This window comes from Schistocerca cancellata, unplaced genomic scaffold, assembly GCF_023864275.1.
Source record: "Schistocerca cancellata isolate TAMUIC-IGC-003103 unplaced genomic scaffold, iqSchCanc2.1 HiC_scaffold_505, whole genome shotgun sequence".
NCBI classification, from domain to species: domain Eukaryota; kingdom Metazoa; phylum Arthropoda; class Insecta; order Orthoptera; family Acrididae; genus Schistocerca; species Schistocerca cancellata.
The window spans coordinates 1-23,144 of NW_026046519.1; the positions used below are offsets into that span (position 1 = coordinate 1).

At 51.3% G+C, this 23,144-nt stretch overlaps 49 non-coding genes across 49 annotated transcripts; 40 read left to right on the plus strand and 9 right to left on the minus strand.

Annotated features, from left to right (window-relative positions):
* Window positions 1–105: 105 nt before the first annotated feature.
* On the plus strand, window positions 106–176 carry Trnag-gcc (transfer RNA glycine (anticodon GCC)). Its single transcript has one exon. It is a non-coding gene; the product is annotated as a tRNA-Gly (tRNA).
* Window positions 177–452: 276 nt separating this feature from the next.
* Window positions 453–525, plus strand: Trnam-cau (transfer RNA methionine (anticodon CAU)). The gene has a single exon. It is a non-coding gene; the product is annotated as a tRNA-Met (tRNA).
* A 454-nt stretch (window positions 526–979) lies between these two features.
* Window positions 980–1,051, plus strand: Trnae-cuc (transfer RNA glutamic acid (anticodon CUC)). Its single transcript has one exon. It is a non-coding gene; the product is annotated as a tRNA-Glu (tRNA).
* A 256-nt stretch (window positions 1,052–1,307) lies between these two features.
* Window positions 1,308–1,381, plus strand: Trnai-aau (transfer RNA isoleucine (anticodon AAU)). The gene has a single exon. It is a non-coding gene; the product is annotated as a tRNA-Ile (tRNA).
* A 744-nt stretch (window positions 1,382–2,125) lies between these two features.
* Window positions 2,126–2,197, minus strand: Trnag-ucc (transfer RNA glycine (anticodon UCC)). Its single transcript has one exon. It is a non-coding gene; the product is annotated as a tRNA-Gly (tRNA).
* Window positions 2,198–2,517: 320 nt separating this feature from the next.
* On the plus strand, window positions 2,518–2,588 carry Trnag-gcc (transfer RNA glycine (anticodon GCC)). Its single transcript has one exon. It is a non-coding gene; the product is annotated as a tRNA-Gly (tRNA).
* A 276-nt stretch (window positions 2,589–2,864) lies between these two features.
* On the plus strand, window positions 2,865–2,937 carry Trnam-cau (transfer RNA methionine (anticodon CAU)). Its single transcript has one exon. It is a non-coding gene; the product is annotated as a tRNA-Met (tRNA).
* Window positions 2,938–3,391: 454 nt separating this feature from the next.
* Window positions 3,392–3,463, plus strand: Trnae-cuc (transfer RNA glutamic acid (anticodon CUC)). The gene has a single exon. It is a non-coding gene; the product is annotated as a tRNA-Glu (tRNA).
* A 256-nt stretch (window positions 3,464–3,719) lies between these two features.
* Trnai-aau (transfer RNA isoleucine (anticodon AAU)) lies at window positions 3,720–3,793 on the plus strand. Its single transcript has one exon. It is a non-coding gene; the product is annotated as a tRNA-Ile (tRNA).
* A 744-nt stretch (window positions 3,794–4,537) lies between these two features.
* Trnag-ucc (transfer RNA glycine (anticodon UCC)) lies at window positions 4,538–4,609 on the minus strand. Its single transcript has one exon. It is a non-coding gene; the product is annotated as a tRNA-Gly (tRNA).
* A 320-nt stretch (window positions 4,610–4,929) lies between these two features.
* Window positions 4,930–5,000, plus strand: Trnag-gcc (transfer RNA glycine (anticodon GCC)). Its single transcript has one exon. It is a non-coding gene; the product is annotated as a tRNA-Gly (tRNA).
* A 276-nt stretch (window positions 5,001–5,276) lies between these two features.
* On the plus strand, window positions 5,277–5,349 carry Trnam-cau (transfer RNA methionine (anticodon CAU)). The gene has a single exon. It is a non-coding gene; the product is annotated as a tRNA-Met (tRNA).
* A 454-nt stretch (window positions 5,350–5,803) lies between these two features.
* Trnae-cuc (transfer RNA glutamic acid (anticodon CUC)) lies at window positions 5,804–5,875 on the plus strand. The gene has a single exon. It is a non-coding gene; the product is annotated as a tRNA-Glu (tRNA).
* Window positions 5,876–6,131: 256 nt separating this feature from the next.
* Trnai-aau (transfer RNA isoleucine (anticodon AAU)) lies at window positions 6,132–6,205 on the plus strand. The gene has a single exon. It is a non-coding gene; the product is annotated as a tRNA-Ile (tRNA).
* Window positions 6,206–6,949: 744 nt separating this feature from the next.
* Trnag-ucc (transfer RNA glycine (anticodon UCC)) lies at window positions 6,950–7,021 on the minus strand. The gene has a single exon. It is a non-coding gene; the product is annotated as a tRNA-Gly (tRNA).
* A 320-nt stretch (window positions 7,022–7,341) lies between these two features.
* Trnag-gcc (transfer RNA glycine (anticodon GCC)) lies at window positions 7,342–7,412 on the plus strand. The gene has a single exon. It is a non-coding gene; the product is annotated as a tRNA-Gly (tRNA).
* Window positions 7,413–7,688: 276 nt separating this feature from the next.
* On the plus strand, window positions 7,689–7,761 carry Trnam-cau (transfer RNA methionine (anticodon CAU)). Its single transcript has one exon. It is a non-coding gene; the product is annotated as a tRNA-Met (tRNA).
* Window positions 7,762–8,215: 454 nt separating this feature from the next.
* On the plus strand, window positions 8,216–8,287 carry Trnae-cuc (transfer RNA glutamic acid (anticodon CUC)). Its single transcript has one exon. It is a non-coding gene; the product is annotated as a tRNA-Glu (tRNA).
* Window positions 8,288–8,543: 256 nt separating this feature from the next.
* Trnai-aau (transfer RNA isoleucine (anticodon AAU)) lies at window positions 8,544–8,617 on the plus strand. The gene has a single exon. It is a non-coding gene; the product is annotated as a tRNA-Ile (tRNA).
* A 744-nt stretch (window positions 8,618–9,361) lies between these two features.
* Trnag-ucc (transfer RNA glycine (anticodon UCC)) lies at window positions 9,362–9,433 on the minus strand. The gene has a single exon. It is a non-coding gene; the product is annotated as a tRNA-Gly (tRNA).
* A 320-nt stretch (window positions 9,434–9,753) lies between these two features.
* Trnag-gcc (transfer RNA glycine (anticodon GCC)) lies at window positions 9,754–9,824 on the plus strand. The gene has a single exon. It is a non-coding gene; the product is annotated as a tRNA-Gly (tRNA).
* A 276-nt stretch (window positions 9,825–10,100) lies between these two features.
* Window positions 10,101–10,173, plus strand: Trnam-cau (transfer RNA methionine (anticodon CAU)). The gene has a single exon. It is a non-coding gene; the product is annotated as a tRNA-Met (tRNA).
* Window positions 10,174–10,627: 454 nt separating this feature from the next.
* Window positions 10,628–10,699, plus strand: Trnae-cuc (transfer RNA glutamic acid (anticodon CUC)). Its single transcript has one exon. It is a non-coding gene; the product is annotated as a tRNA-Glu (tRNA).
* Window positions 10,700–10,955: 256 nt separating this feature from the next.
* Window positions 10,956–11,029, plus strand: Trnai-aau (transfer RNA isoleucine (anticodon AAU)). Its single transcript has one exon. It is a non-coding gene; the product is annotated as a tRNA-Ile (tRNA).
* Window positions 11,030–11,773: 744 nt separating this feature from the next.
* Trnag-ucc (transfer RNA glycine (anticodon UCC)) lies at window positions 11,774–11,845 on the minus strand. Its single transcript has one exon. It is a non-coding gene; the product is annotated as a tRNA-Gly (tRNA).
* A 320-nt stretch (window positions 11,846–12,165) lies between these two features.
* On the plus strand, window positions 12,166–12,236 carry Trnag-gcc (transfer RNA glycine (anticodon GCC)). The gene has a single exon. It is a non-coding gene; the product is annotated as a tRNA-Gly (tRNA).
* Window positions 12,237–12,512: 276 nt separating this feature from the next.
* On the plus strand, window positions 12,513–12,585 carry Trnam-cau (transfer RNA methionine (anticodon CAU)). The gene has a single exon. It is a non-coding gene; the product is annotated as a tRNA-Met (tRNA).
* A 454-nt stretch (window positions 12,586–13,039) lies between these two features.
* Window positions 13,040–13,111, plus strand: Trnae-cuc (transfer RNA glutamic acid (anticodon CUC)). Its single transcript has one exon. It is a non-coding gene; the product is annotated as a tRNA-Glu (tRNA).
* A 256-nt stretch (window positions 13,112–13,367) lies between these two features.
* Trnai-aau (transfer RNA isoleucine (anticodon AAU)) lies at window positions 13,368–13,441 on the plus strand. The gene has a single exon. It is a non-coding gene; the product is annotated as a tRNA-Ile (tRNA).
* A 744-nt stretch (window positions 13,442–14,185) lies between these two features.
* Window positions 14,186–14,257, minus strand: Trnag-ucc (transfer RNA glycine (anticodon UCC)). The gene has a single exon. It is a non-coding gene; the product is annotated as a tRNA-Gly (tRNA).
* Window positions 14,258–14,577: 320 nt separating this feature from the next.
* On the plus strand, window positions 14,578–14,648 carry Trnag-gcc (transfer RNA glycine (anticodon GCC)). The gene has a single exon. It is a non-coding gene; the product is annotated as a tRNA-Gly (tRNA).
* Window positions 14,649–14,924: 276 nt separating this feature from the next.
* On the plus strand, window positions 14,925–14,997 carry Trnam-cau (transfer RNA methionine (anticodon CAU)). Its single transcript has one exon. It is a non-coding gene; the product is annotated as a tRNA-Met (tRNA).
* Window positions 14,998–15,451: 454 nt separating this feature from the next.
* On the plus strand, window positions 15,452–15,523 carry Trnae-cuc (transfer RNA glutamic acid (anticodon CUC)). The gene has a single exon. It is a non-coding gene; the product is annotated as a tRNA-Glu (tRNA).
* A 256-nt stretch (window positions 15,524–15,779) lies between these two features.
* Trnai-aau (transfer RNA isoleucine (anticodon AAU)) lies at window positions 15,780–15,853 on the plus strand. The gene has a single exon. It is a non-coding gene; the product is annotated as a tRNA-Ile (tRNA).
* Window positions 15,854–16,597: 744 nt separating this feature from the next.
* Trnag-ucc (transfer RNA glycine (anticodon UCC)) lies at window positions 16,598–16,669 on the minus strand. Its single transcript has one exon. It is a non-coding gene; the product is annotated as a tRNA-Gly (tRNA).
* Window positions 16,670–16,989: 320 nt separating this feature from the next.
* Window positions 16,990–17,060, plus strand: Trnag-gcc (transfer RNA glycine (anticodon GCC)). The gene has a single exon. It is a non-coding gene; the product is annotated as a tRNA-Gly (tRNA).
* Window positions 17,061–17,336: 276 nt separating this feature from the next.
* Trnam-cau (transfer RNA methionine (anticodon CAU)) lies at window positions 17,337–17,409 on the plus strand. Its single transcript has one exon. It is a non-coding gene; the product is annotated as a tRNA-Met (tRNA).
* A 454-nt stretch (window positions 17,410–17,863) lies between these two features.
* Window positions 17,864–17,935, plus strand: Trnae-cuc (transfer RNA glutamic acid (anticodon CUC)). Its single transcript has one exon. It is a non-coding gene; the product is annotated as a tRNA-Glu (tRNA).
* Window positions 17,936–18,191: 256 nt separating this feature from the next.
* On the plus strand, window positions 18,192–18,265 carry Trnai-aau (transfer RNA isoleucine (anticodon AAU)). Its single transcript has one exon. It is a non-coding gene; the product is annotated as a tRNA-Ile (tRNA).
* A 744-nt stretch (window positions 18,266–19,009) lies between these two features.
* On the minus strand, window positions 19,010–19,081 carry Trnag-ucc (transfer RNA glycine (anticodon UCC)). Its single transcript has one exon. It is a non-coding gene; the product is annotated as a tRNA-Gly (tRNA).
* Window positions 19,082–19,401: 320 nt separating this feature from the next.
* Window positions 19,402–19,472, plus strand: Trnag-gcc (transfer RNA glycine (anticodon GCC)). Its single transcript has one exon. It is a non-coding gene; the product is annotated as a tRNA-Gly (tRNA).
* A 276-nt stretch (window positions 19,473–19,748) lies between these two features.
* On the plus strand, window positions 19,749–19,821 carry Trnam-cau (transfer RNA methionine (anticodon CAU)). The gene has a single exon. It is a non-coding gene; the product is annotated as a tRNA-Met (tRNA).
* A 454-nt stretch (window positions 19,822–20,275) lies between these two features.
* Trnae-cuc (transfer RNA glutamic acid (anticodon CUC)) lies at window positions 20,276–20,347 on the plus strand. The gene has a single exon. It is a non-coding gene; the product is annotated as a tRNA-Glu (tRNA).
* A 256-nt stretch (window positions 20,348–20,603) lies between these two features.
* Window positions 20,604–20,677, plus strand: Trnai-aau (transfer RNA isoleucine (anticodon AAU)). The gene has a single exon. It is a non-coding gene; the product is annotated as a tRNA-Ile (tRNA).
* A 744-nt stretch (window positions 20,678–21,421) lies between these two features.
* Trnag-ucc (transfer RNA glycine (anticodon UCC)) lies at window positions 21,422–21,493 on the minus strand. The gene has a single exon. It is a non-coding gene; the product is annotated as a tRNA-Gly (tRNA).
* Window positions 21,494–21,813: 320 nt separating this feature from the next.
* Trnag-gcc (transfer RNA glycine (anticodon GCC)) lies at window positions 21,814–21,884 on the plus strand. The gene has a single exon. It is a non-coding gene; the product is annotated as a tRNA-Gly (tRNA).
* Window positions 21,885–22,160: 276 nt separating this feature from the next.
* Trnam-cau (transfer RNA methionine (anticodon CAU)) lies at window positions 22,161–22,233 on the plus strand. Its single transcript has one exon. It is a non-coding gene; the product is annotated as a tRNA-Met (tRNA).
* A 454-nt stretch (window positions 22,234–22,687) lies between these two features.
* Window positions 22,688–22,759, plus strand: Trnae-cuc (transfer RNA glutamic acid (anticodon CUC)). Its single transcript has one exon. It is a non-coding gene; the product is annotated as a tRNA-Glu (tRNA).
* Window positions 22,760–23,015: 256 nt separating this feature from the next.
* Window positions 23,016–23,089, plus strand: Trnai-aau (transfer RNA isoleucine (anticodon AAU)). Its single transcript has one exon. It is a non-coding gene; the product is annotated as a tRNA-Ile (tRNA).
* The last annotated feature ends 55 nt before the right edge of the window (window positions 23,090–23,144 follow it).

Consider the following 23,144-nt stretch of genomic DNA (forward strand, 5'->3'; position numbering starts at 1 on the left):
GCAGGATTCAGCGTCTGTAGCATTCTCTCGAGAGGATGCGACGGCGCTGGACGGCAGTCCCACTTTCCCCTCAGGCGTCTGCCGCGGAAAGCACCAGGAAGCTGAGCATCGGTGGTTCAGTGGTAGAATGCTCGCCTGCCACGCGGGCGGCCCGGGTTCGATTCCCGGCCGATGCATCATTTTGTTTTTTCTCCGATAGTGGCGCTGCGTGTCTTTCGCACTCGAACTGCGTGAGCCATGAGAATGCACCGCGGTATTTCCGTGGGAAATAACCTAACATGCAGCGCACACGACTGCTCGTTTGGACTCTTGTGTGCTATTCTACATACTGGCGTCGGCCTAGCATCGCAAGTTGCCTGTCGCGCCGGGAATGCACGTGTAGCAACAGAAAAAAATGAGCCAGGAAGTGCAGACTCTCTACCACTGGTATTTGGTACTTACCGAGATCACTTGCCTCGGTAGCGCAGTAGGCAGCGCGTAAGTCTCATAATCTTAAGGTCGTGAGTTCGATCCTCAACCGGGGCATTTAATTTACTTTCGTCCACAGCTAAATTGACGGCTCTGGGGTTTGCGAAGCAGCGAAACACTTTGTACTTTGTTATCCACAAGGCTTCAACGACTCAGCGTGATAATGTTTACTTCCCGTTATTACTACTTGCAGTTCTTATGTAAAATTTTCAAGGAAAAAAGTACTAGTAATAAAACTGAATTTCGTACGATATAACGTGTAAAGTCACAATGTATGACCTGCTGTATGATGACAGGCAGCAGGTCTTTACTTGCGAAATAAGTAAATAAATATTACTACTTACAGCTTTGCTTTTCCTCCTACCCCTGTAACAACGAGGCATAAAGCAATGGATTGTGACTTTTGACATGCGCGCCTCGCCATGGGCGCGCGAAAAGGTGCTCGCAAACAGGGAAAGTGCGACACGGAAAGCGAGTGGACCGGGTGTAAAGCCGGAGAGAAATGTGCATGTCCGGTGTGGTCTAGTGGCTAGGATACCTGGCTCTCACCCAGGAGGCCCGGGTTCGATTCCCGGTACCGGAACGGAATTTTTCGGAAAAAATCACGACAAGTTTTGACCCTGCGAAAGGCTGTTTCACGCCCTCCTCGCATTATAGCTACTGGTTCATAAACGTCAGCTGAAAACAGTCGAGAGAAACGGTCACGCAATGAAATTACTACGAGCAGCGGAATATAGGGAGAAGAGACGCTGCTCCACTGTTGGACTGCTACCATAGAAATGTTACATGGCAATACGCAGAGCAATTCCCGCGAAGCGATGGAAGGCTGTCTGCACCGAGGTCCGTTAGCTCAGTTGGTTAGAGCGTCGTGCTAATAACGCGAAGGTCGTGGGTTCGATCCCCCCACGGCCCACTACGATTTCACTCTTTCAAAAAGGCAACGCCGATTTCGGCGGGGAAGTATGGTGACAAAGAAATCGTCACATTGTGTGGGAACTGATAGGGGACCAGAACGCGACTTGTCGGGACGCGCTAAAACACTTCACTGGTCACAGCACGGTGAACGCACAGTTTCTCGTCCGATCACCGCTACTGCGCGAAGCTGGACGTTGTCAGTGCTTGGGCGGGTGACCGCCTGCGAACACACGGCACTGCCGATAGTTTCAATTCGTATTTCTCTTTCCTCTTCGGTTTCGGAGCTGCAGCGCTATTCGGTCAAGGGCACTGGCGCCACATTTTGCCTCTCAGTATGCCAAGTCGCGCCGTGCGGCCACAGTGAAATGAAGGAGCGTGTTGAAAAATTTTCAACAAAGAAAAAAAAATGAAATGTACTAGTAATAAAACTGAATTTGTCTGACAGAACATGTAAAATCAGACAATACATGATAACAGGCAGCAGGTATTTACTTGAGGCATAAGTAATGTGGTGCCCGCCTCGCCATACCTCTCTCAGTCGTTTTGCGCGCTTGTTCTTTTTATATAGGCCGATTGGAGAGCGTCAGCTCTCGCGTCAGCTGAGCAAAGTCGAGACAAGTCGAGACTCAAGGAGAATCGACGCACACGCTATAGGGTGGCCTGCAGCGAGTAAGATGGGGAAAGAAACATTAATTGAAGGACGCGTGGCAAAAGTACTCATACGCAAAAGTTAAAAGCCGGCTGCGGTGGCCGGGAATCGAACCCGGATCAACTGCTTGGAAGGCAACTATGCTGACCATTACACCACCACCGCACGGTTTCCGTCCGCGCACGCCGCGCTGTGTCTGCTTCCCGCCTGTCGGCGGCGGCTCAAGGTGGTCGTAGCTGTAGGCGCATTACGGCGTAGGCGAGCGCATCCAGACAGCGTCTCTACGCACATTTCGCGTCCTTTGGCAAGAGTCGTCGCGTGCGTGCGCCGCAAGAGTACTTAGGCGATCGCGTTCGGGCGTCATTTTTAAGCAGTGCAGTGCAGGATTCAGCGTCTGTAGCATTCTCTCGAGAGGATGCGACGGCGCTGGACGGCAGTCCCACTTTCCCCTCAGGCGTCTGCCGCGGAAAGCACCAGGAAGCTGAGCATCGGTGGTTCAGTGGTAGAATGCTCGCCTGCCACGCGGGCGGCCCGGGTTCGATTCCCGGCCGATGCATCATTTTGTTTTTTCTCCGATAGTGGCGCTGCGTGTCTTTCGCACTCGAACTGCGTGAGCCATGAGAATGCACCGCGGTATTTCCGTGGGAAATAACCTAACATGCAGCGCACACGACTGCTCGTTTGGACTCTTGTGTGCTATTCTACATACTGGCGTCGGCCTAGCATCGCAAGTTGCCTGTCGCGCCGGGAATGCACGTGTAGCAACAGAAAAAAATGAGCCAGGAAGTGCAGACTCTCTACCACTGGTATTTGGTACTTACCGAGATCACTTGCCTCGGTAGCGCAGTAGGCAGCGCGTAAGTCTCATAATCTTAAGGTCGTGAGTTCGATCCTCAACCGGGGCATTTAATTTACTTTCGTCCACAGCTAAATTGACGGCTCTGGGGTTTGCGAAGCAGCGAAACACTTTGTACTTTGTTATCCACAAGGCTTCAACGACTCAGCGTGATAATGTTTACTTCCCGTTATTACTACTTGCAGTTCTTATGTAAAATTTTCAAGGAAAAAAGTACTAGTAATAAAACTGAATTTCGTACGATATAACGTGTAAAGTCACAATGTATGACCTGCTGTATGATGACAGGCAGCAGGTCTCTACTTGCGAAATAAGTAAATAAATATTACTACTTACAGCTTTGCTTTTCCTCCTACCCCTGTAACAACGAGGCATAAAGCAATGGATTGTGACTTTTGACATGCGCGCCTCGCCATGGGCGCGCGAAAAGGTGCTCGCAAACAGGGAAAGTGCGACACGGAAAGCGAGTGGACCGGGTGTAAAGCCGGAGAGAAATGTGCATGTCCGGTGTGGTCTAGTGGCTAGGATACCTGGCTCTCACCCAGGAGGCCCGGGTTCGATTCCCGGTACCGGAACGGAATTTTTCGGAAAAAATCACGACAAGTTTTGACCCTGCGAAAGGCTGTTTCACGCCCTCCTCGCATTATAGCTACTGGTTCATAAACGTCAGCTGAAAACAGTCGAGAGAAACGGTCACGCAATGAAATTACTACGAGCAGCGGAATATAGGGAGAAGAGACGCTGCTCCACTGTTGGACTGCTACCATAGAAATGTTACATGGCAATACGCAGAGCAATTCCCGCGAAGCGATGGAAGGCTGTCTGCACCGAGGTCCGTTAGCTCAGTTGGTTAGAGCGTCGTGCTAATAACGCGAAGGTCGTGGGTTCGATCCCCCCACGGCCCACTACGATTTCACTCTTTCAAAAAGGCAACGCCGATTTCGGCGGGGAAGTATGGTGACAAAGAAATCGTCACATTGTGTGGGAACTGATAGGGGACCAGAACGCGACTTGTCGGGACGCGCTAAAACACTTCACTGGTCACAGCACGGTGAACGCACAGTTTCTCGTCCGATCACCGCTACTGCGCGAAGCTGGACGTTGTCAGTGCTTGGGCGGGTGACCGCCTGCGAACACACGGCACTGCCGATAGTTTCAATTCGTATTTCTCTTTCCTCTTCGGTTTCGGAGCTGCAGCGCTATTCGGTCAAGGGCACTGGCGCCACATTTTGCCTCTCAGTATGCCAAGTCGCGCCGTGCGGCCACAGTGAAATGAAGGAGCGTGTTGAAAAATTTTCAACAAAGAAAAAAAAATGAAATGTACTAGTAATAAAACTGAATTTGTCTGACAGAACATGTAAAATCAGACAATACATGATAACAGGCAGCAGGTATTTACTTGAGGCATAAGTAATGTGGTGCCCGCCTCGCCATACCTCTCTCAGTCGTTTTGCGCGCTTGTTCTTTTTATATAGGCCGATTGGAGAGCGTCAGCTCTCGCGTCAGCTGAGCAAAGTCGAGACAAGTCGAGACTCAAGGAGAATCGACGCACACGCTATAGGGTGGCCTGCAGCGAGTAAGATGGGGAAAGAAACATTAATTGAAGGACGCGTGGCAAAAGTACTCATACGCAAAAGTTAAAAGCCGGCTGCGGTGGCCGGGAATCGAACCCGGATCAACTGCTTGGAAGGCAACTATGCTGACCATTACACCACCACCGCACGGTTTCCGTCCGCGCACGCCGCGCTGTGTCTGCTTCCCGCCTGTCGGCGGCGGCTCAAGGTGGTCGTAGCTGTAGGCGCATTACGGCGTAGGCGAGCGCATCCAGACAGCGTCTCTACGCACATTTCGCGTCCTTTGGCAAGAGTCGTCGCGTGCGTGCGCCGCAAGAGTACTTAGGCGATCGCGTTCGGGCGTCATTTTTAAGCAGTGCAGTGCAGGATTCAGCGTCTGTAGCATTCTCTCGAGAGGATGCGACGGCGCTGGACGGCAGTCCCACTTTCCCCTCAGGCGTCTGCCGCGGAAAGCACCAGGAAGCTGAGCATCGGTGGTTCAGTGGTAGAATGCTCGCCTGCCACGCGGGCGGCCCGGGTTCGATTCCCGGCCGATGCATCATTTTGTTTTTTCTCCGATAGTGGCGCTGCGTGTCTTTCGCACTCGAACTGCGTGAGCCATGAGAATGCACCGCGGTATTTCCGTGGGAAATAACCTAACATGCAGCGCACACGACTGCTCGTTTGGACTCTTGTGTGCTATTCTACATACTGGCGTCGGCCTAGCATCGCAAGTTGCCTGTCGCGCCGGGAATGCACGTGTAGCAACAGAAAAAAATGAGCCAGGAAGTGCAGACTCTCTACCACTGGTATTTGGTACTTACCGAGATCACTTGCCTCGGTAGCGCAGTAGGCAGCGCGTAAGTCTCATAATCTTAAGGTCGTGAGTTCGATCCTCAACCGGGGCATTTAATTTACTTTCGTCCACAGCTAAATTGACGGCTCTGGGGTTTGCGAAGCAGCGAAACACTTTGTACTTTGTTATCCACAAGGCTTCAACGACTCAGCGTGATAATGTTTACTTCCCGTTATTACTACTTGCAGTTCTTATGTAAAATTTTCAAGGAAAAAAGTACTAGTAATAAAACTGAATTTCGTACGATATAACGTGTAAAGTCACAATGTATGACCTGCTGTATGATGACAGGCAGCAGGTCTTTACTTGCGAAATAAGTAAATAAATATTACTACTTACAGCTTTGCTTTTCCTCCTACCCCTGTAACAACGAGGCATAAAGCAATGGATTGTGACTTTTGACATGCGCGCCTCGCCATGGGCGCGCGAAAAGGTGCTCGCAAACAGGGAAAGTGCGACACGGAAAGCGAGTGGACCGGGTGTAAAGCCGGAGAGAAATGTGCATGTCCGGTGTGGTCTAGTGGCTAGGATACCTGGCTCTCACCCAGGAGGCCCGGGTTCGATTCCCGGTACCGGAACGGAATTTTTCGGAAAAAATCACGACAAGTTTTGACCCTGCGAAAGGCTGTTTCACGCCCTCCTCGCATTATAGCTACTGGTTCATAAACGTCAGCTGAAAACAGTCGAGAGAAACGGTCACGCAATGAAATTACTACGAGCAGCGGAATATAGGGAGAAGAGACGCTGCTCCACTGTTGGACTGCTACCATAGAAATGTTACATGGCAATACGCAGAGCAATTCCCGCGAAGCGATGGAAGGCTGTCTGCACCGAGGTCCGTTAGCTCAGTTGGTTAGAGCGTCGTGCTAATAACGCGAAGGTCGTGGGTTCGATCCCCCCACGGCCCACTACGATTTCACTCTTTCAAAAAGGCAACGCCGATTTCGGCGGGGAAGTATGGTGACAAAGAAATCGTCACATTGTGTGGGAACTGATAGGGGACCAGAACGCGACTTGTCGGGACGCGCTAAAACACTTCACTGGTCACAGCACGGTGAACGCACAGTTTCTCGTCCGATCACCGCTACTGCGCGAAGCTGGACGTTGTCAGTGCTTGGGCGGGTGACCGCCTGCGAACACACGGCACTGCCGATAGTTTCAATTCGTATTTCTCTTTCCTCTTCGGTTTCGGAGCTGCAGCGCTATTCGGTCAAGGGCACTGGCGCCACATTTTGCCTCTCAGTATGCCAAGTCGCGCCGTGCGGCCACAGTGAAATGAAGGAGCGTGTTGAAAAATTTTCAACAAAGAAAAAAAAATGAAATGTACTAGTAATAAAACTGAATTTGTCTGACAGAACATGTAAAATCAGACAATACATGATAACAGGCAGCAGGTATTTACTTGAGGCATAAGTAATGTGGTGCCCGCCTCGCCATACCTCTCTCAGTCGTTTTGCGCGCTTGTTCTTTTTATATAGGCCGATTGGAGAGCGTCAGCTCTCGCGTCAGCTGAGCAAAGTCGAGACAAGTCGAGACTCAAGGAGAATCGACGCACACGCTATAGGGTGGCCTGCAGCGAGTAAGATGGGGAAAGAAACATTAATTGAAGGACGCGTGGCAAAAGTACTCATACGCAAAAGTTAAAAGCCGGCTGCGGTGGCCGGGAATCGAACCCGGATCAACTGCTTGGAAGGCAACTATGCTGACCATTACACCACCACCGCACGGTTTCCGTCCGCGCACGCCGCGCTGTGTCTGCTTCCCGCCTGTCGGCGGCGGCTCAAGGTGGTCGTAGCTGTAGGCGCATTACGGCGTAGGCGAGCGCATCCAGACAGCGTCTCTACGCACATTTCGCGTCCTTTGGCAAGAGTCGTCGCGTGCGTGCGCCGCAAGAGTACTTAGGCGATCGCGTTCGGGCGTCATTTTTAAGCAGTGCAGTGCAGGATTCAGCGTCTGTAGCATTCTCTCGAGAGGATGCGACGGCGCTGGACGGCAGTCCCACTTTCCCCTCAGGCGTCTGCCGCGGAAAGCACCAGGAAGCTGAGCATCGGTGGTTCAGTGGTAGAATGCTCGCCTGCCACGCGGGCGGCCCGGGTTCGATTCCCGGCCGATGCATCATTTTGTTTTTTCTCCGATAGTGGCGCTGCGTGTCTTTCGCACTCGAACTGCGTGAGCCATGAGAATGCACCGCGGTATTTCCGTGGGAAATAACCTAACATGCAGCGCACACGACTGCTCGTTTGGACTCTTGTGTGCTATTCTACATACTGGCGTCGGCCTAGCATCGCAAGTTGCCTGTCGCGCCGGGAATGCACGTGTAGCAACAGAAAAAAATGAGCCAGGAAGTGCAGACTCTCTACCACTGGTATTTGGTACTTACCGAGATCACTTGCCTCGGTAGCGCAGTAGGCAGCGCGTAAGTCTCATAATCTTAAGGTCGTGAGTTCGATCCTCAACCGGGGCATTTAATTTACTTTCGTCCACAGCTAAATTGACGGCTCTGGGGTTTGCGAAGCAGCGAAACACTTTGTACTTTGTTATCCACAAGGCTTCAACGACTCAGCGTGATAATGTTTACTTCCCGTTATTACTACTTGCAGTTCTTATGTAAAATTTTCAAGGAAAAAAGTACTAGTAATAAAACTGAATTTCGTACGATATAACGTGTAAAGTCACAATGTATGACCTGCTGTATGATGACAGGCAGCAGGTCTTTACTTGCGAAATAAGTAAATAAATATTACTACTTACAGCTTTGCTTTTCCTCCTACCCCTGTAACAACGAGGCATAAAGCAATGGATTGTGACTTTTGACATGCGCGCCTCGCCATGGGCGCGCGAAAAGGTGCTCGCAAACAGGGAAAGTGCGACACGGAAAGCGAGTGGACCGGGTGTAAAGCCGGAGAGAAATGTGCATGTCCGGTGTGGTCTAGTGGCTAGGATACCTGGCTCTCACCCAGGAGGCCCGGGTTCGATTCCCGGTACCGGAACGGAATTTTTCGGAAAAAATCACGACAAGTTTTGACCCTGCGAAAGGCTGTTTCACGCCCTCCTCGCATTATAGCTACTGGTTCATAAACGTCAGCTGAAAACAGTCGAGAGAAACGGTCACGCAATGAAATTACTACGAGCAGCGGAATATAGGGAGAAGAGACGCTGCTCCACTGTTGGACTGCTACCATAGAAATGTTACATGGCAATACGCAGAGCAATTCCCGCGAAGCGATGGAAGGCTGTCTGCACCGAGGTCCGTTAGCTCAGTTGGTTAGAGCGTCGTGCTAATAACGCGAAGGTCGTGGGTTCGATCCCCCCACGGCCCACTACGATTTCACTCTTTCAAAAAGGCAACGCCGATTTCGGCGGGGAAGTATGGTGACAAAGAAATCGTCACATTGTGTGGGAACTGATAGGGGACCAGAACGCGACTTGTCGGGACGCGCTAAAACACTTCACTGGTCACAGCACGGTGAACGCACAGTTTCTCGTCCGATCACCGCTACTGCGCGAAGCTGGACGTTGTCAGTGCTTGGGCGGGTGACCGCCTGCGAACACACGGCACTGCCGATAGTTTCAATTCGTATTTCTCTTTCCTCTTCGGTTTCGGAGCTGCAGCGCTATTCGGTCAAGGGCACTGGCGCCACATTTTGCCTCTCAGTATGCCAAGTCGCGCCGTGCGGCCACAGTGAAATGAAGGAGCGTGTTGAAAAATTTTCAACAAAGAAAAAAAAATGAAATGTACTAGTAATAAAACTGAATTTGTCTGACAGAACATGTAAAATCAGACAATACATGATAACAGGCAGCAGGTATTTACTTGAGGCATAAGTAATGTGGTGCCCGCCTCGCCATACCTCTCTCAGTCGTTTTGCGCGCTTGTTCTTTTTATATAGGCCGATTGGAGAGCGTCAGCTCTCGCGTCAGCTGAGCAAAGTCGAGACAAGTCGAGACTCAAGGAGAATCGACGCACACGCTATAGGGTGGCCTGCAGCGAGTAAGATGGGGAAAGAAACATTAATTGAAGGACGCGTGGCAAAAGTACTCATACGCAAAAGTTAAAAGCCGGCTGCGGTGGCCGGGAATCGAACCCGGATCAACTGCTTGGAAGGCAACTATGCTGACCATTACACCACCACCGCACGGTTTCCGTCCGCGCACGCCGCGCTGTGTCTGCTTCCCGCCTGTCGGCGGCGGCTCAAGGTGGTCGTAGCTGTAGGCGCATTACGGCGTAGGCGAGCGCATCCAGACAGCGTCTCTACGCACATTTCGCGTCCTTTGGCAAGAGTCGTCGCGTGCGTGCGCCGCAAGAGTACTTAGGCGATCGCGTTCGGGCGTCATTTTTAAGCAGTGCAGTGCAGGATTCAGCGTCTGTAGCATTCTCTCGAGAGGATGCGACGGCGCTGGACGGCAGTCCCACTTTCCCCTCAGGCGTCTGCCGCGGAAAGCACCAGGAAGCTGAGCATCGGTGGTTCAGTGGTAGAATGCTCGCCTGCCACGCGGGCGGCCCGGGTTCGATTCCCGGCCGATGCATCATTTTGTTTTTTCTCCGATAGTGGCGCTGCGTGTCTTTCGCACTCGAACTGCGTGAGCCATGAGAATGCACCGCGGTATTTCCGTGGGAAATAACCTAACATGCAGCGCACACGACTGCTCGTTTGGACTCTTGTGTGCTATTCTACATACTGGCGTCGGCCTAGCATCGCAAGTTGCCTGTCGCGCCGGGAATGCACGTGTAGCAACAGAAAAAAATGAGCCAGGAAGTGCAGACTCTCTACCACTGGTATTTGGTACTTACCGAGATCACTTGCCTCGGTAGCGCAGTAGGCAGCGCGTAAGTCTCATAATCTTAAGGTCGTGAGTTCGATCCTCAACCGGGGCATTTAATTTACTTTCGTCCACAGCTAAATTGACGGCTCTGGGGTTTGCGAAGCAGCGAAACACTTTGTACTTTGTTATCCACAAGGCTTCAACGACTCAGCGTGATAATGTTTACTTCCCGTTATTACTACTTGCAGTTCTTATGTAAAATTTTCAAGGAAAAAAGTACTAGTAATAAAACTGAATTTCGTACGATATAACGTGTAAAGTCACAATGTATGACCTGCTGTATGATGACAGGCAGCAGGTCTTTACTTGCGAAATAAGTAAATAAATATTACTACTTACAGCTTTGCTTTTCCTCCTACCCCTGTAACAACGAGGCATAAAGCAATGGATTGTGACTTTTGACATGCGCGCCTCGCCATGGGCGCGCGAAAAGGTGCTCGCAAACAGGGAAAGTGCGACACGGAAAGCGAGTGGACCGGGTGTAAAGCCGGAGAGAAATGTGCATGTCCGGTGTGGTCTAGTGGCTAGGATACCTGGCTCTCACCCAGGAGGCCCGGGTTCGATTCCCGGTACCGGAACGGAATTTTTCGGAAAAAATCACGACAAGTTTTGACCCTGCGAAAGGCTGTTTCACGCCCTCCTCGCATTATAGCTACTGGTTCATAAACGTCAGCTGAAAACAGTCGAGAGAAACGGTCACGCAATGAAATTACTACGAGCAGCGGAATATAGGGAGAAGAGACGCTGCTCCACTGTTGGACTGCTACCATAGAAATGTTACATGGCAATACGCAGAGCAATTCCCGCGAAGCGATGGAAGGCTGTCTGCACCGAGGTCCGTTAGCTCAGTTGGTTAGAGCGTCGTGCTAATAACGCGAAGGTCGTGGGTTCGATCCCCCCACGGCCCACTACGATTTCACTCTTTCAAAAAGGCAACGCCGATTTCGGCGGGGAAGTATGGTGACAAAGAAATCGTCACATTGTGTGGGAACTGATAGGGGACCAGAACGCGACTTGTCGGGACGCGCTAAAACACTTCACTGGTCACAGCACGGTGAACGCACAGTTTCTCGTCCGATCACCGCTACTGCGCGAAGCTGGACGTTGTCAGTGCTTGGGCGGGTGACCGCCTGCGAACACACGGCACTGCCGATAGTTTCAATTCGTATTTCTCTTTCCTCTTCGGTTTCGGAGCTGCAGCGCTATTCGGTCAAGGGCACTGGCGCCACATTTTGCCTCTCAGTATGCCAAGTCGCGCCGTGCGGCCACAGTGAAATGAAGGAGCGTGTTGAAAAATTTTCAACAAAGAAAAAAAAATGAAATGTACTAGTAATAAAACTGAATTTGTCTGACAGAACATGTAAAATCAGACAATACATGATAACAGGCAGCAGGTATTTACTTGAGGCATAAGTAATGTGGTGCCCGCCTCGCCATACCTCTCTCAGTCGTTTTGCGCGCTTGTTCTTTTTATATAGGCCGATTGGAGAGCGTCAGCTCTCGCGTCAGCTGAGCAAAGTCGAGACAAGTCGAGACTCAAGGAGAATCGACGCACACGCTATAGGGTGGCCTGCAGCGAGTAAGATGGGGAAAGAAACATTAATTGAAGGACGCGTGGCAAAAGTACTCATACGCAAAAGTTAAAAGCCGGCTGCGGTGGCCGGGAATCGAACCCGGATCAACTGCTTGGAAGGCAACTATGCTGACCATTACACCACCACCGCACGGTTTCCGTCCGCGCACGCCGCGCTGTGTCTGCTTCCCGCCTGTCGGCGGCGGCTCAAGGTGGTCGTAGCTGTAGGCGCATTACGGCGTAGGCGAGCGCATCCAGACAGCGTCTCTACGCACATTTCGCGTCCTTTGGCAAGAGTCGTCGCGTGCGTGCGCCGCAAGAGTACTTAGGCGATCGCGTTCGGGCGTCATTTTTAAGCAGTGCAGTGCAGGATTCAGCGTCTGTAGCATTCTCTCGAGAGGATGCGACGGCGCTGGACGGCAGTCCCACTTTCCCCTCAGGCGTCTGCCGCGGAAAGCACCAGGAAGCTGAGCATCGGTGGTTCAGTGGTAGAATGCTCGCCTGCCACGCGGGCGGCCCGGGTTCGATTCCCGGCCGATGCATCATTTTGTTTTTTCTCCGATAGTGGCGCTGCGTGTCTTTCGCACTCGAACTGCGTGAGCCATGAGAATGCACCGCGGTATTTCCGTGGGAAATAACCTAACATGCAGCGCACACGACTGCTCGTTTGGACTCTTGTGTGCTATTCTACATACTGGCGTCGGCCTAGCATCGCAAGTTGCCTGTCGCGCCGGGAATGCACGTGTAGCAACAGAAAAAAATGAGCCAGGAAGTGCAGACTCTCTACCACTGGTATTTGGTACTTACCGAGATCACTTGCCTCGGTAGCGCAGTAGGCAGCGCGTAAGTCTCATAATCTTAATGTCGTGAGTTCGATCCTCAACCGGGGCATTTAATTTACTTTCGTCCACAGCTAAATTGACGGCTCTGGGGTTTGCGAAGCAGCGAAACACTTTGTACTTTGTTATCCACAAGGCTTCAACGACTCAGCGTGATAATGTTTACTTCCCGTTATTACTACTTGCAGTTCTTATGTAAAATTTTCAAGGAAAAAAGTACTAGTAATAAAACTGAATTTCGTACGATATAACGTGTAAAGTCACAATGTATGACCTGCTGTATGATGACAGGCAGCAGGTCTTTACTTGCGAAATAAGTAAATAAATATTACTACTTACAGCTTTGCTTTTCCTCCTACCCCTGTAACAACGAGGCATAAAGCAATGGATTGTGACTTTTGACATGCGCGCCTCGCCATGGGCGCGCGAAAAGGTGCTCGCAAACAGGGAAAGTGCGACACGGAAAGCGAGTGGACCGGGTGTAAAGCCGGAGAGAAATGTGCATGTCCGGTGTGGTCTAGTGGCTAGGATACCTGGCTCTCACCCAGGAGGCCCGGGTTCGATTCCCGGTACCGGAACGGAATTTTTCGGAAAAAATCACGACAAGTTTTGACCCTGCGAAAGGCTGTTTCACGCCCTCCTCGCATTATAGCTACTGGTTCATAAACGTCAGCTGAAAACAGTCGAGAGAAACGGTCACGCAATGAAATTACTACGAGCAGCGGAATATAGGGAGAAGAGACGCTGCTCCACTGTTGGACTGCTACCATAGAAATGTTACATGGCAATACGCAGAGCAATTCCCGCGAAGCGATGGAAGGCTGTCTGCACCGAGGTCCGTTAGCTCAGTTGGTTAGAGCGTCGTGCTAATAACGCGAAGGTCGTGGGTTCGATCCCCCCACGGCCCACTACGATTTCACTCTTTCAAAAAGGCAACGCCGATTTCGGCGGGGAAGTATGGTGACAAAGAAATCGTCACATTGTGTGGGAACTGATAGGGGACCAGAACGCGACTTGTCGGGACGCGCTAAAACACTTCACTGGTCACAGCACGGTGAACGCACAGTTTCTCGTCCGATCACCGCTACTGCGCGAAGCTGGACGTTGTCAGTGCTTGGGCGGGTGACCGCCTGCGAACACACGGCACTGCCGATAGTTTCAATTCGTATTTCTCTTTCCTCTTCGGTTTCGGAGCTGCAGCGCTATTCGGTCAAGGGCACTGGCGCCACATTTTGCCTCTCAGTATGCCAAGTCGCGCCGTGCGGCCACAGTGAAATGAAGGAGCGTGTTGAAAAATTTTCAACAAAGAAAAAAAAATGAAATGTACTAGTAATAAAACTGAATTTGTCTGACAGAACATGTAAAATCAGACAATACATGATAACAGGCAGCAGGTATTTACTTGAGGCATAAGTAATGTGGTGCCCGCCTCGCCATACCTCTCTCAGTCGTTTTGCGCGCTTGTTCTTTTTATATAGGCCGATTGGAGAGCGTCAGCTCTCGCGTCAGCTGAGCAAAGTCGAGACAAGTCGAGACTCAAGGAGAATCGACGCACACGCTATAGGGTGGCCTGCAGCGAGTAAGATGGGGAAAGAAACATTAATTGAAGGACGCGTGGCAAAAGTACTCATACGCAAAAGTTAAAAGCCGGCTGCGGTGGCCGGGAATCGAACCCGGATCAACTGCTTGGAAGGCAACTATGCTGACCATTACACCACCACCGCACGGTTTCCGTCCGCGCACGCCGCGCTGTGTCTGCTTCCCGCCTGTCGGCGGCGGCTCAAGGTGGTCGTAGCTGTAGGCGCATTACGGCGTAGGCGAGCGCATCCAGACAGCGTCTCTACGCACATTTCGCGTCCTTTGGCAAGAGTCGTCGCGTGCGTGCGCCGCAAGAGTACTTAGGCGATCGCGTTCGGGCGTCATTTTTAAGCAGTGCAGTGCAGGATTCAGCGTCTGTAGCATTCTCTCGAGAGGATGCGACGGCGCTGGACGGCAGTCCCACTTTCCCCTCAGGCGTCTGCCGCGGAAAGCACCAGGAAGCTGAGCATCGGTGGTTCAGTGGTAGAATGCTCGCCTGCCACGCGGGCGGCCCGGGTTCGATTCCCGGCCGATGCATCATTTTGTTTTTTCTCCGATAGTGGCGCTGCGTGTCTTTCGCACTCGAACTGCGTGAGCCATGAGAATGCACCGCGGTATTTCCGTGGGAAATAACCTAACATGCAGCGCACACGACTGCTCGTTTGGACTCTTGTGTGCTATTCTACATACTGGCGTCGGCCTAGCATCGCAAGTTGCCTGTCGCGCCGGGAATGCACGTGTAGCAACAGAAAAAAATGAGCCAGGAAGTGCAGACTCTCTACCACTGGTATTTGGTACTTACCGAGATCACTTGCCTCGGTAGCGCAGTAGGCAGCGCGTAAGTCTCATAATCTTAAGGTCGTGAGTTCGATCCTCAACCGGGGCATTTAATTTACTTTCGTCCACAGCTAAATTGACGGCTCTGGGGTTTGCGAAGCAGCGAAACACTTTGTACTTTGTTATCCACAAGGCTTCAACGACTCAGCGTGATAATGTTTACTTCCCGTTATTACTACTTGCAGTTCTTATGTAAAATTTTCAAGGAAAAAAGTACTAGTAATAAAACTGAATTTCGTACGATATAACGTGTAAAGTCACAATGTATGACCTGCTGTATGATGACAGGCAGCAGGTCTTTACTTGCGAAATAAGTAAATAAATATTACTACTTACAGCTTTGCTTTTCCTCCTACCCCTGTAACAACGAGGCATAAAGCAATGGATTGTGACTTTTGACATGCGCGCCTCGCCATGGGCGCGCGAAAAGGTGCTCGCAAACAGGGAAAGTGCGACACGGAAAGCGAGTGGACCGGGTGTAAAGCCGGAGAGAAATGTGCATGTCCGGTGTGGTCTAGTGGCTAGGATACCTGGCTCTCACCCAGGAGGCCCGGGTTCGATTCCCGGTACCGGAACGGAATTTTTCGGAAAAAATCACGACAAGTTTTGACCCTGCGAAAGGCTGTTTCACGCCCTCCTCGCATTATAGCTACTGGTTCATAAACGTCAGCTGAAAACAGTCGAGAGAAACGGTCACGCAATGAAATTACTACGAGCAGCGGAATATAGGGAGAAGAGACGCTGCTCCACTGTTGGACTGCTACCATAGAAATGTTACATGGCAATACGCAGAGCAATTCCCGCGAAGCGATGGAAGGCTGTCTGCACCGAGGTCCGTTAGCTCAGTTGGTTAGAGCGTCGTGCTAATAACGCGAAGGTCGTGGGTTCGATCCCCCCACGGCCCACTACGATTTCACTCTTTCAAAAAGGCAACGCCGATTTCGGCGGGGAAGTATGGTGACAAAGAAATCGTCACATTGTGTGGGAACTGATAGGGGACCAGAACGCGACTTGTCGGGACGCGCTAAAACACTTCACTGGTCACAGCACGGTGAACGCACAGTTTCTCGTCCGATCACCGCTACTGCGCGAAGCTGGACGTTGTCAGTGCTTGGGCGGGTGACCGCCTGCGAACACACGGCACTGCCGATAGTTTCAATTCGTATTTCTCTTTCCTCTTCGGTTTCGGAGCTGCAGCGCTATTCGGTCAAGGGCACTGGCGCCACATTTTGCCTCTCAGTATGCCAAGTCGCGCCGTGCGGCCACAGTGAAATGAAGGAGCGTGTTGAAAAATTTTCAACAAAGAAAAAAAAATGAAATGTACTAGTAATAAAACTGAATTTGTCTGACAGAACATGTAAAATCAGACAATACATGATAACAGGCAGCAGGTATTTACTTGAGGCATAAGTAATGTGGTGCCCGCCTCGCCATACCTCTCTCAGTCGTTTTGCGCGCTTGTTCTTTTTATATAGGCCGATTGGAGAGCGTCAGCTCTCGCGTCAGCTGAGCAAAGTCGAGACAAGTCGAGACTCAAGGAGAATCGACGCACACGCTATAGGGTGGCCTGCAGCGAGTAAGATGGGGAAAGAAACATTAATTGAAGGACGCGTGGCAAAAGTACTCATACGCAAAAGTTAAAAGCCGGCTGCGGTGGCCGGGAATCGAACCCGGATCAACTGCTTGGAAGGCAACTATGCTGACCATTACACCACCACCGCACGGTTTCCGTCCGCGCACGCCGCGCTGTGTCTGCTTCCCGCCTGTCGGCGGCGGCTCAAGGTGGTCGTAGCTGTAGGCGCATTACGGCGTAGGCGAGCGCATCCAGACAGCGTCTCTACGCACATTTCGCGTCCTTTGGCAAGAGTCGTCGCGTGCGTGCGCCGCAAGAGTACTTAGGCGATCGCGTTCGGGCGTCATTTTTAAGCAGTGCAGTGCAGGATTCAGCGTCTGTAGCATTCTCTCGAGAGGATGCGACGGCGCTGGACGGCAGTCCCACTTTCCCCTCAGGCGTCTGCCGCGGAAAGCACCAGGAAGCTGAGCATCGGTGGTTCAGTGGTAGAATGCTCGCCTGCCACGCGGGCGGCCCGGGTTCGATTCCCGGCCGATGCATCATTTTGTTTTTTCTCCGATAGTGGCGCTGCGTGTCTTTCGCACTCGAACTGCGTGAGCCATGAGAATGCACCGCGGTATTTCCGTGGGAAATAACCTAACATGCAGCGCACACGACTGCTCGTTTGGACTCTTGTGTGCTATTCTACATACTGGCGTCGGCCTAGCATCGCAAGTTGCCTGTCGCGCCGGGAATGCACGTGTAGCAACAGAAAAAAATGAGCCAGGAAGTGCAGACTCTCTACCACTGGTATTTGGTACTTACCGAGATCACTTGCCTCGGTAGCGCAGTAGGCAGCGCGTAAGTCTCATAATCTTAAGGTCGTGAGTTCGATCCTCAACCGGGGCATTTAATTTACTTTCGTCCACAGCTAAATTGACGGCTCTGGGGTTTGCGAAGCAGCGAAACACTTTGTACTTTGTTATCCACAAGGCTTCAACGACTCAGCGTGATAATGTTTACTTCCCGTTATTACTACTTGCAGTTCTTATGTAAAATTTTCAAGGAAAAAAGTACTAGTAATAAAACTGAATTTCGTACGATATAACGTGTAAAGTCACAATGTATGACCTGCTGTATGATGACAGGCAGCAGGTCTTTACTTGCGAAATAAGTAAATAAATATTACTACTTACAGCTTTGCTTTTCCTCCTACCCCTGTAACAACGAGGCATAAAGCAATGGATTGTGACTTTTGACATGCGCGCCTCGCCATGGGCGCGCGAAAAGGTGCTCGCAAACAGGGAAAGTGCGACACGGAAAGCGAGTGGACCGGGTGTAAAGCCGGAGAGAAATGTGCATGTCCGGTGTGGTCTAGTGGCTAGGATACCTGGCTCTCACCCAGGAGGCCCGGGTTCGATTCCCGGTACCGGAACGGAATTTTTCGGAAAAAATCACGACAAGTTTTGACCCTGCGAAAGGCTGTTTCACGCCCTCCTCGCATTATAGCTACTGGTTCATAAACGTCAGCTGAAAACAGTCGAGAGAAACGGTCACGCAATGAAATTACTACGAGCAGCGGAATATAGGGAGAAGAGACGCTGCTCCACTGTTGGACTGCTACCATAGAAATGTTACATGGCAATACGCAGAGCAATTCCCGCGAAGCGATGGAAGGCTGTCTGCACCGAGGTCCGTTAGCTCAGTTGGTTAGAGCGTCGTGCTAATAACGCGAAGGTCGTGGGTTCGATCCCCCCACGGCCCACTACGATTTCACTCTTTCAAAAAGGCAACGCCGATTTCGGCGGGGAAGTATGGTGACAAAGAAATCGTCACATTGTGTGGGAACTGATAGGGGACCAGAACGCGACTTGTCGGGACGCGCTAAAACACTTCACTGGTCACAGCACGGTGAACGCACAGTTTCTCGTCCGATCACCGCTACTGCGCGAAGCTGGACGTTGTCAGTGCTTGGGCGGGTGACCGCCTGCGAACACACGGCACTGCCGATAGTTTCAATTCGTATTTCTCTTTCCTCTTCGGTTTCGGAGCTGCAGCGCTATTCGGTCAAGGGCACTGGCGCCACATTTTGCCTCTCAGTATGCCAAGTCGCGCCGTGCGGCCACAGTGAAATGAAGGAGCGTGTTGAAAAATTTTCAACAAAGAAAAAAAAATGAAATGTACTAGTAATAAAACTGAATTTGTCTGACAGAACATGTAAAATCAGACAATACATGATAACAGGCAGCAGGTATTTACTTGAGGCATAAGTAATGTGGTGCCCGCCTCGCCATACCTCTCTCAGTCGTTTTGCGCGCTTGTTCTTTTTATATAGGCCGATTGGAGAGCGTCAGCTCTCGCGTCAGCTGAGCAAAGTCGAGACAAGTCGAGACTCAAGGAGAATCGACGCACACGCTATAGGGTGGCCTGCAGCGAGTAAGATGGGGAAAGAAACATTAATTGAAGGACGCGTGGCAAAAGTACTCATACGCAAAAGTTAAAAGCCGGCTGCGGTGGCCGGGAATCGAACCCGGATCAACTGCTTGGAAGGCAACTATGCTGACCATTACACCACCACCGCACGGTTTCCGTCCGCGCACGCCGCGCTGTGTCTGCTTCCCGCCTGTCGGCGGCGGCTCAAGGTGGTCGTAGCTGTAGGCGCATTACGGCGTAGGCGAGCGCATCCAGACAGCGTCTCTACGCACATTTCGCGTCCTTTGGCAAGAGTCGTCGCGTGCGTGCGCCGCAAGAGTACTTAGGCGATCGCGTTCGGGCGTCATTTTTAAGCAGTGCAGTGCAGGATTCAGCGTCTGTAGCATTCTCTCGAGAGGATGCGACGGCGCTGGACGGCAGTCCCACTTTCCCCTCAGGCGTCTGCCGCGGAAAGCACCAGGAAGCTGAGCATCGGTGGTTCAGTGGTAGAATGCTCGCCTGCCACGCGGGCGGCCCGGGTTCGATTCCCGGCCGATGCATCATTTTGTTTTTTCTCCGATAGTGGCGCTGCGTGTCTTTCGCACTCGAACTGCGTGAGCCATGAGAATGCACCGCGGTATTTCCGTGGGAAATAACCTAACATGCAGCGCACACGACTGCTCGTTTGGACTCTTGTGTGCTATTCTACATACTGGCGTCGGCCTAGCATCGCAAGTTGCCTGTCGCGCCGGGAATGCACGTGTAGCAACAGAAAAAAATGAGCCAGGAAGTGCAGACTCTCTACCACTGGTATTTGGTACTTACCGAGATCACTTGCCTCGGTAGCGCAGTAGGCAGCGCGTAAGTCTCATAATCTTAAGGTCGTGAGTTCGATCCTCAACCGGGGCATTTAATTTACTTTCGTCCACAGCTAAATTGACGGCTCTGGGGTTTGCGAAGCAGCGAAACACTTTGTACTTTGTTATCCACAAGGCTTCAACGACTCAGCGTGATAATGTTTACTTCCCGTTATTACTACTTGCAGTTCTTATGTAAAATTTTCAAGGAAAAAAGTACTAGTAATAAAACTGAATTTCGTACGATATAACGTGTAAAGTCACAATGTATGACCTGCTGTATGATGACAGGCAGCAGGTCTTTACTTGCGAAATAAGTAAATAAATATTACTACTTACAGCTTTGCTTTTCCTCCTACCCCTGTAACAACGAGGCATAAAGCAATGGATTGTGACTTTTGACATGCGCGCCTCGCCATGGGCGCGCGAAAAGGTGCTCGCAAACAGGGAAAGTGCGACACGGAAAGCGAGTGGACCGGGTGTAAAGCCGGAGAGAAATGTGCATGTCCGGTGTGGTCTAGTGGCTAGGATACCTGGCTCTCACCCAGGAGGCCCGGGTTCGATTCCCGGTACCGGAACGGAATTTTTCGGAAAAAATCACGACAAGTTTTGACCCTGCGAAAGGCTGTTTCACGCCCTCCTCGCATTATAGCTACTGGTTCATAAACGTCAGCTGAAAACAGTCGAGAGAAACGGTCACGCAATGAAATTACTACGAGCAGCGGAATATAGGGAGAAGAGACGCTGCTCCACTGTTGGACTGCTACCATAGAAATGTTACATGGCAATACGCAGAGCAATTCCCGCGAAGCGATGGAAGGCTGTCTGCACCGAGGTCCGTTAGCTCAGTTGGTTAGAGCGTCGTGCTAATAACGCGAAGGTCGTGGGTTCGATCCCCCCACGGCCCACTACGATTTCACTCTTTCAAAAAGGCAACGCCGATTTCGGCGGGGAAGTATGGTGACAAAGAAATCGTCACATTGTGTGGGAACTGATAGGGGACCAGAACGCGACTTGTCGGGACGCGCTAAAACACTTCACTGGTCACAGCACGGTGAACGCACAGTTTCTCGTCCGATCACCGCTACTGCGCGAAGCTGGACGTTGTCAGTGCTTGGGCGGGTGACCGCCTGCGAACACACGGCACTGCCGATAGTTTCAATTCGTATTTCTCTTTCCTCTTCGGTTTCGGAGCTGCAGCGCTATTCGGTCAAGGGCACTGGCGCCACATTTTGCCTCTCAGTATGCCAAGTCGCGCCGTGCGGCCACAGTGAAATGAAGGAGCGTGTTGAAAAATTTTCAACAAAGAAAAAAAAATGAAATGTACTAGTAATAAAACTGAATTTGTCTGACAGAACATGTAAAATCAGACAATACATGATAACAGGCAGCAGGTATTTACTTGAGGCATAAGTAATGTGGTGCCCGCCTCGCCATACCTCTCTCAGTCGTTTTGCGCGCTTGTTCTTTTTATATAGGCCGATTGGAGAGCGTCAGCTCTCGCGTCAGCTGAGCAAAGTCGAGACAAGTCGAGACTCAAGGAGAATCGACGCACACGCTATAGGGTGGCCTGCAGCGAGTAAGATGGGGAAAGAAACATTAATTGAAGGACGCGTGGCAAAAGTACTCATACGCAAAAGTTAAAAGCCGGCTGCGGTGGCCGGGAATCGAACCCGGATCAACTGCTTGGAAGGCAACTATGCTGACCATTACACCACCACCGCACGGTTTCCGTCCGCGCACGCCGCGCTGTGTCTGCTTCCCGCCTGTCGGCGGCGGCTCAAGGTGGTCGTAGCTGTAGGCGCATTACGGCGTAGGCGAGCGCATCCAGACAGCGTCTCTACGCACATTTCGCGTCCTTTGGCAAGAGTCGTCGCGTGCGTGCGCCGCAAGAGTACTTAGGCGATCGCGTTCGGGCGTCATTTTTAAGCAGTGCAGTGCAGGATTCAGCGTCTGTAGCATTCTCTCGAGAGGATGCGACGGCGCTGGACGGCAGTCCCACTTTCCCCTCAGGCGTCTGCCGCGGAAAGCACCAGGAAGCTGAGCATCGGTGGTTCAGTGGTAGAATGCTCGCCTGCCACGCGGGCGGCCCGGGTTCGATTCCCGGCCGATGCATCATTTTGTTTTTTCTCCGATAGTGGCGCTGCGTGTCTTTCGCACTCGAACTGCGTGAGCCATGAGAATGCACCGCGGTATTTCCGTGGGAAATAACCTAACATGCAGCGCACACGACTGCTCGTTTGGACTCTTGTGTGCTATTCTACATACTGGCGTCGGCCTAGCATCGCAAGTTGCCTGTCGCGCCGGGAATGCACGTGTAGCAACAGAAAAAAATGAGCCAGGAAGTGCAGACTCTCTACCACTGGTATTTGGTACTTACCGAGATCACTTGCCTCGGTAGCGCAGTAGGCAGCGCGTAAGTCTCATAATCTTAAGGTCGTGAGTTCGATCCTCAACCGGGGCATTTAATTTACTTTCGTCCACAGCTAAATTGACGGCTCTGGGGTTTGCGAAGCAGCGAAACACTTTGTACTTTGTTATCCACAAGGCTTCAACGACTCAGCGTGATAATGTTTACTTCCCGTTATTACTACTTGCAGTTCTTATGTAAAATTTTCAAGGAAAAAAGTACTAGTAATAAAACTGAATTTCGTACGATATAACGTGTAAAGTCACAATGTATGACCTGCTGTATGATGACAGGCAGCAGGTCTTTACTTGCGAAATAAGTAAATAAATATTACTACTTACAGCTTTGCTTTTCCTCCTACCCCTGTAACAACGAGGCATAAAGCAATGGATTGTGACTTTTGACATGCGCGCCTCGCCATGGGCGCGCGAAAAGGTGCTCGCAAACAGGGAAAGTGCGACACGGAAAGCGAGTGGACCGGGTGTAAAGCCGGAGAGAAATGTGCATGTCCGGTGTGGTCTAGTGGCTAGGATACCTGGCTCTCACCCAGGAGGCCCGGGTTCGATTCCCGGTACCGGAACGGAATTTTTCGGAAAAAATCACGACAAGTTTTGACCCTGCGAAAGGCTGTTTCACGCCCTCCTCGCATTATAGCTACTGGTTCATAAACGTCAGCTGAAAACAGTCGAGAGAAACGGTCACGCAATGAAATTACTACGAGCAGCGGAATATAGGGAGAAGAGACGCTGCTCCACTGTTGGACTGCTACCATAGAAATGTTACATGGCAATACGCAGAGCAATTCCCGCGAAGCGATGGAAGGCTGTCTGCACCGAGGTCCGTTAGCTCAGTTGGTTAGAGCGTCGTGCTAATAACGCGAAGGTCGTGGGTTCGATCCCCCCACGGCCCACTACGATTTCACTCTTTCAAAAAGGCAACGCCGATTTCGGCGGGGAAGTATGGTG